This window comes from Capsicum annuum, chromosome 7 (genome assembly GCF_002878395.1).
Source record: "Capsicum annuum cultivar UCD-10X-F1 chromosome 7, UCD10Xv1.1, whole genome shotgun sequence".
Lineage (NCBI taxonomy): Eukaryota > Viridiplantae > Streptophyta > Magnoliopsida > Solanales > Solanaceae > Capsicum > Capsicum annuum.
The window spans coordinates 217,919,717-217,929,476 of record NC_061117.1 but is presented as its reverse complement, the minus strand read 5'-3'; the positions used below and the strand labels follow the sequence as shown (position 1 = coordinate 217,929,476).

The following is a 9,760-nucleotide window of genomic DNA, read 5'->3' as shown; positions in this document are numbered from 1 at the left end:
TGTTGTTGTTGCTGTTGGTGTTGTTATTGCTGTTGCTGTGGTGTTGTTGTTGCTGTTGCTGTTGCTATTGCTGTTGGTGTTGTTGTTGTTGTTGCTGTTGCTGTTGTTGTTGTTGTTGTTGCTGTTGCTGTTGTTGTTGCTTTGCTATTGGTGTTGCTTTGTTGTTGCTGTTGCTGTTGTTGTTGCTGTTGTTGTTGTTGCTGTTGTTGTTGTTGTTGTTGTTTTTGTTGTCGTCGTTGTTATTTTTATAATAATAATAATAATTTCTTCATTTATTTCTATAGTAACAACACCTAACTTTTATTTATTTTAAAATTAGTATTATTATTTTTAATATTTTCTTTATTTTATAGCAGCACCTAACTTTTTTTTAATTAAAAAAAAAACAGTCACTAGCAGGGATCGAACCTTCACAATAGGCTGAAAGAAGCGCCCAAGAAGAGCAAATAACACCACTGGGCTATCTAAGTGTCTTGTTTCATGTTGTTCAACATTAATATACGTACATAAATATACATTTTCTATCTTATATATATACAACGTAATTTTTTTACCGGAGGGAGGGGGGGTTCGGGTGAACCCCATGGCAACCACGTAGGTCCGCCTCGCGTTAATTTAATAACGTTTTAATAACATTAATTTAATAACTTACGTTAATTTGATAACGTTAATTTAATATAATACTACTACTATCCTTAATAACATTAATGCAATAACATTTTATTAAAACTATAATTTTTTTATTATTAGTATAGTTTCATCTTTAATTTAATATTTAAATAAATAATATTTAGATATATTATATAATTTAAATTCGTCCTCTGCTTTATAATATATATACATACCCGCTCGATTTTTTCATATGAGGCTGACCCGCCTAATTAATAAATCTTCAATATTGCTCTTTTTTTGCAATGACAAAAGAAATTAGATGTCATTTTCATCTTTGAGCCAAAAATAATGAAAAAATAATAGTGAAGAGTCATTTAAAGGTCATATTTGTGCAGTTTTGAATAGTTAAAGGTCATATTTGTGCACTGTCAAAGTTTAAGGTCATATTTATGTATTATGCCCTTAGATTTTAAGCTAGATGCGTTCAGATTTGCGTATTGAACATGCGTTTTGCCACGTAGGATTGGAGGTCATATTTGTGCAGTTTTAAATAGTTAAAGGTCATATTTGTGTACTGTCAAAGTTTAAGGTCAAAGTTATAATTTGGTGTCAAGTTTAGGGTCATTTTTTATGTATTAACTCTTTTATATTTCATGGACATCATTGTGGAATGTAAATTGCATGTTGTATCAATTCTTCATGGCGTTGTTTTTTATGCGCACTAAATTATGAGAATTCTATTTTTGCTTGTTTCACTTTTTCATATGATAAAGCCACCTTTCCTTAAGTGTTTGAGATCATTATTCTATCTTACTCTCTTCATTTATTTTTATTTGTCTCTATAATATTTTTTGTCTAAAAATAATTGTCTAATTTTATTTATGTAATTTAAAAAATTAATAGATAATTTAAAGAATCTATTCTAAGCAGAGGCGGAGCCAGCTTTCTTTAGGGTGTTCGTCCGAACCTCCTTCGACGGAAAAATATACTATTTATACATGATTAAAATTATTTTTTATGTGGTTATAGTAGGTGTTGAACCCTCTTCGACTTAGTTTTCTTTGAATATTGCTGTTGCTATTGCTGTTGTTGCTGTTGCTGTTGCTGTTGCTGTTGTTGTTGCTGTTGTTGTTGTTGATATTGTTGTTGTTGTTATTGTTGTTGTTGTTGTTGTTGCTGCTGTTGTTGCTGTTGTTGCTGTTGTTGTTGCTGTTGTAGTTGCTGTTGTTATTGCTGTTGTTGTTGCTGTTGTTGTTGCTGTTGTTGTTGTTGTTGTTGTTGTTGTTGCTGTTGTTGTTGCTGTTGTTGTTGTTGTTGGTGGTGGTGGTGGTAGTGTAGTGGGGGGGTGAGGTCAGGGTATGGGGTGAGTAAGAAAAAAAATTTTGAATTTTTTAAAAATACATTAAAAAAATTGTGGGGGAGAGGGCGGATAAGGAGTGAGGGTGGAGTAAGAAATTTTTTTTGAATATTTTTTAAAAAGTAAGAAAATTGGTGTTGGTAGGTGGAGCAGGAGAGTGGGGGTGAGGTTGGAGTAAGAAAAAGTTTTAAATTTTTTTTTTTAAATAATTATTTAAAAAATAGGTTGGGCATAGTAGGGTCGGAGTAGGCCGGGGTGGGATAAGAATAAATTTTAAAATTTTCTAAAATAAATTTTTTTGGGGTGGAGGTGGGGGCTGGTGGGGTGGGGGGAGTCGGGCTAGGAGGTGGAGTTAAACAATAGAGGGTCAAGGATAAAATAATATTATATAATATTAAATAAGGGTATAATTGGAGAAAAGAATAAGGAAATTATGGGATACCATCAAATTGGTAGTTACATAAAGTGAGGTTTTCATGATTTTCAAATCATAAAATTAAATCATATCATACCATACATTTTAAAAACAATCAAAACAAACATGATTCTCCTAATAACCATACCATGAAAAAACGCCATCCAAACATTGTGTAAGTGTTTGAGATCATTATTCTATCTTACTCTCCATTTATTTTTATTTCTCTCGTATAGTAATTTTTCATCTAAAAATAATTATCTAATTTTGCATATGTAACTTAAAAAATTAATAGATAATTTAAAGAATCTATTCTAAGCTGCACATGCAACTTGCTGAACATGTTTTTGCATTTCATGGACATCATTGTGGAATGTAAATTGCATGTTGTATTAATTCTTCATGGCGTTTTGCTTTTTATGTGCACTAAATTATGAGAATTCTATTTTTGCTTGCTTCACTTTTTCATATGATAAAGCCATCTTTCTTTAAGTGCTTGAAATCATTATTCTATCTTTCTCTTCATTTATTTTTATTTGTCTCGTATTGTACTTTTTTTCTAAATAATTGTCTAATTTTATATATGTAATTTAAAAAATTAACAGATAATTTAAAGAATCTATTCTAAGCCGCACATTCAACTCAGGCACTGAACATATTTTTGCATTTCATGGACATCATTGTGGAATGTAAATTACATGTTGTATTAATTCTTCATGGCGTTTGTTTTTGTTGTGCACTAAATTATGAGAATTTTATTTTTGCTTGTTTCACTTTTTCATATGATAAAGCCACCTTTTCTTAAGTGTTTGAGATCATTATTCTATCTTACTATCTTCATTTATTTTTATTTGTCTCGTATAATACTCTTTTGTCTAAAAATAATTATCTAATTTTTTTTATGTAATTTGAAAAATCAAGAGATAATTTAAAGAATCTATTCTAAGCTGCACATTCAACTCAGGCATTAAACATGTTTTTGCATTTCATGGACATCATTGTGAAATGTGAATTGCACGCTGTATTAATTTTCCATGGCGTTAGTTTTTTATTGCACTAAATTATGAAAATTCTATATTTGCTTGTCACTTTTTCATATCATAAAGCCACCTTTCCTTAAGTGTTTGCGATCAATCTTTTATTTTACTCTCTTCATTTATTTTTATTTGTCTCATATAATACATTTTTTATCTAAAAATAATTATTTAATTTTATCTATATTATTTTAAAAAGTAAGAGATAATTTACATTTCAAATCAACAGCTTAATAATGAGTCTGAAACGGTGAATATTATCCAACTTTGACTGCAAAAAGAGTAACATTTTATCCCATGTTTCAAAAAGTTAGGGGTGAAGACACATTCCAAATTTAGAAAAAGAAGATGTCAAAAAGAGTGACATTTTATCCCATGTTTCAAAAAGCTAGGGGTGAAGACACATTTCAAATTTAGAAAAAGATGTCAAAAAAAGTAACATTTCATCCCATGTTTTTAAAAGCTAGGGGTAAAGACACATTTCAAATTTAGAAAAAGATGTCAAAAAAAGTAACATTTCATCCCATATTTTAAAAAGCTAGGGGTAAAGACACATTTCAAATTTAGAAAAAGAAGAAATGAAGGCACGAGCGCACTAAATATGGTGACAGATACGGTTATCAAACAAACAAGTTAGGCATTTTATTAGTTCACCTACAAATACATGATTTTATTTGTACAAAACTTCCTATTCGAAAAGGAAATATTTCTTCGGTCTTATTTTATTTTATGTGACATGTCTTGACAAGAAAATTATTAAAATTGGTAATTTAATATAATTTTTAGATATATTTATGTAGCTATAAATTATTTTATTAAAAATAAAAAAATAAAAATTAATTTATTAACACTTAAAAATGGAATTTGATTGCTCCCTTCCCTTATAACTTTGGCGACGAAACTGAAAAGCAATAAGAAATGTCGGTTTCATTTTATATGTGTTTTTAATTTTGATTGGATATTCAATTTAAGCAGTTACGATTAACTTTTTTTAAGCTTTTACGATTTTAAATTTAAAATCTTAGACACAATGAGTTACTAAATACATAAAGTAACATTTATTTTAACAAAACAAAAAGAAAAGAAAGACACATAAGAAATTAGCATTCTTTTTTTTCATGTAATTTCCATTTTTTTAAGTTGTACACTTTTACATTACTAGTACATCATATTTTACCCACTTTTTATACACTCTACATACTAAACATGCTTAACTAATACTTACATTACTAATACATCATATTTACCCACTTCTTATACACTCTACACACTAAATGACCCCTAAAGTCCATATGTCATTCCTATTTTTAACATATGGTTGTGAGGCATATCAAGAGCCTTATTGCAGTTCCTATTTATAAAGTTGTAAATATAATTTATTGCAATTTTTTTGACTAGAGATGATCCCTCTGCGGCTATTGTGTCATGCACCCCAATGAGATGAACCACCCCGTTTTGCTGGGCTCTGTCCAGCACTTCAAATTGTCTTGCTCGGACTGATTCTTCTTCTTCTTCATATTCTTGTACGAATTCCTAGAGCCTCTCCAGTAGTGATCTTTCAAATGTCTCTTGGTTGTTGCGCGTATCATTATATCCGTATGTCACCACACAGTGGAAAACATACAAGTCAGCTGGATACGCTCGAGTGAAGATGAATCTTTTTTCTGTTGGAACTTCACTGATAGCAAGTGTCTTGAAGGATACAAATAGAAGAACAGAATGTACGGCAGGCACATTCGTCAGATAGTGCTTGAATACAGGTGGAATGCCTTGGACCATGTCTGAATAGAAAATGACTACTACTGGTAGGCGATGGCAACTTGTCCTAGCCATTGTTTCTTCCATGTTATGGAGAGGAATACTCCGGTCCAGCTCGAAGTGGTATGTCTTTCTGTACACATAATTCCATGTGTACATAATTGACATAAGGAATATAGCAAATATAAGCTGCATATACCCTCCTTGCTTGAACTTATACATCACAGAACTGAAATAGACCAACTCAATCACACCGATGGACAGACAATAGGCCATCACGACGATGATGTGAGTTTGCCAAATCAGAACCATGACTATAACAATAAATATCGATGTCAAACTCATCACAAGCACAATTGCTACTCCTGTGATTAAAGAGCAAAACAATTAATTTAATTTAAGCATAATAAACTTTTTCTTGGGAAAAAGTAGCTAGTTAAAATTCAAAAAGATGTTATACCATAGGCATCGCCAATCTTTTCAGCAGTCCTGAATCCAAGAGTGACAGACACAAACCAACATAAGGAGATAATTGATCTCCGGGATGTAGATTTGTCCTCGGTGTTTGCTTGATGTATGAATGACTTTCACACGAGGAAAGCAACCCCACGGGAGGGATTGCTGAATTATCGAGAATGTCCCGGAGGTCATCGCTTGGCTTGCAATTATGGAGGCCAAAACTGCCACCACAAATGTTGGCCAATATAAAGTATCTGGTAAGTAAAAGGAATCACCTCATGTTAATAGCTTTTTCCACCATAAACCACAAGAGAAAATAACATCAGTAATCTCATTACAATTGTGATCATATGATAATTAATTAATTAATGTGTATATATAGCTTCATTATTGCACGTATTTTCATCTTATAATAGATATTGAATAATATTCATATGTCAATTATGTGTTTACGTACGTGGTATGGACTTGAAAAATGCATCGGCGACGCATTGGCTGTTCTCCCTTAGAAAAGAGGCTTGTCCAGCGTAAGCTAATATTAGAACTGGATAAGCTACACTGCACATGCTTAATTTAATAGACCTTATAGTGAAATGGCCTACATCTGCAAATAGTGCTTCACTTCCTGCAGTTCATTGTTTAAGATTAAAAGTTGGGTGGAATTAAACAATATAATAGTAGTACTTTTTTTCATTTCCTCGTTAAAAATGGTTACCTGCTATGGAGAGAACAGTACCACCAAGAGAAATCCACGCATCCTTTTTGTTTCTCCTAAAATAGTCTAGGAAGTACATGGGGTTGATAGCTTTTACAACTGTATGATCGTATTTTACCAAGTTGTAGATGCCAGTACCCCCAATCAATGCAAACCAGAGACAAATAATAGGGGCAAAAATGCACCCCACTTTATCAGTTCCAAGTCTCTGTGCCGCGAACAAAAGTACCAGAATTGCGATGGATATCCAAATAACCCCTTCTGCATCTCGTAATAACAAAAAAATTTACTAACAAGTTGATAATAGGTGATAATATGTTCTGAATAATTTAAATTTGTTGTCCAGCAAATTGTAAATAATTACCTTCCGTGATGGCTGGACTTGCTTTTTTAATTCCCCCCACAGCGGATAAAACTGCACACATTGTTTTTCTAGTTCAAATAATGAAATTAAAATACCCAGCTTTTTTTCAAATAAACCAAAGTGGTAAAAGTGGATATTGAAAAAGAGAGAATTAATGAGTTAGGACACTGTCCCCAATAACCATGCAAGTACCAAGCATTGTAGCAAAGAGAAGTAGCAACTTGCAAAATTTGCTGTTTTCAAGTTTACTTTTGAGTCTGAAAACAAGAGGATTATTGTGATCATCTTGGGTGGGAGTGGACAAGTCGTCTCCATCTTCTTCTTCCGGACTTGGAATTAAGCTCAGATTTGCATGTCGACATATCAAAGAATATAAAGCAAATGTACCTCCTGTAAATATAATGTTGTAGCTAGTGAGTACTGATCAATTGATGCGTTATACTTAATTTGGTTCAACATAAGTGGAAAAAACAATTACCATCTCCATTGTAAGTTGCTTGAAGAATGATGAAGACGTATTTAACGATAGCAACAAGGGTGGTGGAGTAGAAGATGATGGAGAGGACCCCAATTGTGTCATCCTTGTGTTGGATTCCATTGTTGAAAGTGCTTAAGTACACATACATAGGTGACGTCCCAATATCTCCATACACCACACCCAAGCTCTGAAATGCAATTCCAACATCTCCATACAGTAATGCGATGCTCTGCATTGCCATTTGCAAGTAATCCACCACTTTGCTTCAGCCTGATATATATATAAAAGTACATAAAATAAGGCATTACATTACGATGAAAACTGCTTAATATTTAAAATGAAATTACCATGTTTATGAAACTACTACCTAATTAAACTTTAGTAGGCTTAATCAATGTTCTATATATAGGTGTGTAGTCGATATCAAAACACACACACTACAAAGGTGATTAATTACGAGACCAATTATATTAAATTAATTAGCTAACCTTGTTGGAGGTACCAACAGACTATTTCGAGAACAAAAGCCTCAGGTAAAGTTTGTTGAGGAACTTCCTCCATCATCAATTGTTGTTGCTGTTGTGGAGCTTCCTCAACGTTGCTAATGGTATCCATAGTTCAGATTTTAATTACAACGTTGACCTGACACAAAAAAAAAAACTTAGAAGTATATATACATGAGAGAAAATCTTTGAACTCAAATATTTCTTGGACAACCTTTGAGTTTACAATTGCCTATAAAAACTGTAAAAAAGAACGTAAAATTCAATAAACTTTCTTTTATTAGTCTAAAACTTCAAAAATAAATAAAAGATATAAAAAGTTTACCTCAAATCATAAACAAATTTACCTCCACAATGATTAATATTCCTTTGTTATTAAACTAGCACTATGACCCTATAACAATTTGTGTGTGTTATCATAAACTAGCTTATGGTTTAATTTTATGATAACAAAATTGTAGTAATCCCTAAACTAGCACTATGACCCATTGAACTTCTTTTTAACAACAGTAGATCAGCCCACACCTCATCCCCAAGTCAAATCGAACAATAAGCAGTCGATCTTTAACCAACCAAAAGACCAAGTAAAATGGTTATTATCAACAGCTAAGTTGAACAAGAAAATTTCAACAGTTCCACCTTATCATCATAGCATGACTTCATTAATTAGCAGTGTGTGTGTGTGTTATAATATGCATGCTACGAATGCAATGTTACCCACCATACACAAGTGAACAAGACAAAACTCAAAGTGTACACGTATTAAGTGGTGATTACTAGGAAGAAATGGTAATAGTATATATTCATGAGTAAATGAAGCAAAATCAGGGTCATGCACTAGTATCATGCATGTTTATGTCAATACAAATGTATTATGGCCGTAAAAATAAAATCAAGTCGAGTGTTTTCAAAGAGCTAACCTTGTGATCAAGTTGAATGTTTTCAAAGAGCTAACCTTGTGATCAAGTTGAGTGTTTTCAAAGCTAGCGCAAACTTTAAAGAGGTGAATAGAAAATCAATGATGGTATGAATTAATATTGTTGTATTTAGTATCTATTTATAGAAGAAAAGGCTGGCTAGGGTTACACTGTTTTGGTATATTATTTCTCAAATTTGAGTTTTGATATTGAAATGGACGGCCAGGGTCAATCACGGACCGAAATACAGAAAAAAAAAAAAAAAAAGAGAAGAGAAGAGAAGAGATAAATGTCTTCATTGGTTTGCCTGAAATGTTACTGGAAATGGCAAAAGTATGGCTGCATGTGGCTTTGAAGATTTCATTTCATGCACGAAACGAGAAAATATATTATCCATTATATTTGAATATATAATGTCTTCATTGCATGCTGATCGAGACCGGCAAACACAAACATTGAAATTTGAAGCCATTATTGAATACACATCTCCATTATAGGGAGTGGCATCAACTTACGTTATTCCTATAGTTACACACCTTAGCTACAATCAACTCTAAGTCTCTAACCTTAGCTACACACTTTCAAACCTCTTTGTATAATTACTCAAAAATGCACTTGTATTCCTTTAGTTTGAATGAAATCTTCTTATTATGTCTTTCTTCAAGAGATATAATCATTATTAATCTAAAAAGAGGTACAAAATTTAGTGAAATTTATAGCAACAAGACGCAATTCATCTTCTAATTAACTCTAGAGAAGAAGAGTATCAATTTGTGAAGAAGCAAAAGCTGGGTACTCATTGATAGAAGAATGGGAAATAAGATTGTTACGACTGTTTTTTCCACTTGACTTAGGGAGTGTTTAATTATAAACTTAAACAATAGTTCTAGAATCATCTAGAAGCTCCCTATCTCACACTCTCTTAGCTGGAAAGTAGTAGTAAGTAACTAACTAATCGGTTAGTTAAGTGCACTTATGTAACAGTGCCCCACTGAAACAGTAACAACAGCAACAATGTGAAACATTAGAATTCTAACTAACTACATTTAACTAACTCTCAACACGCACCCCCTCAAGCTGCTACAGGGTGCAATATGTTGAGCACACCAAGCTTGCCAATAAGATAAGAATGCTGCTCATGACCAATG

The 9,760-nt window shown here is 32.3% G+C and overlaps 1 pseudogene; it reads right to left on the bottom strand.

Annotated features, from left to right (window-relative positions):
* Positions 1-4,560: 4,560 nt before the first annotated feature.
* LOC107876873 lies at positions 4,561-9,399 on the bottom strand (annotated as a pseudogene).
* Positions 9,400-9,760: the final 361 nt, after the last annotated feature.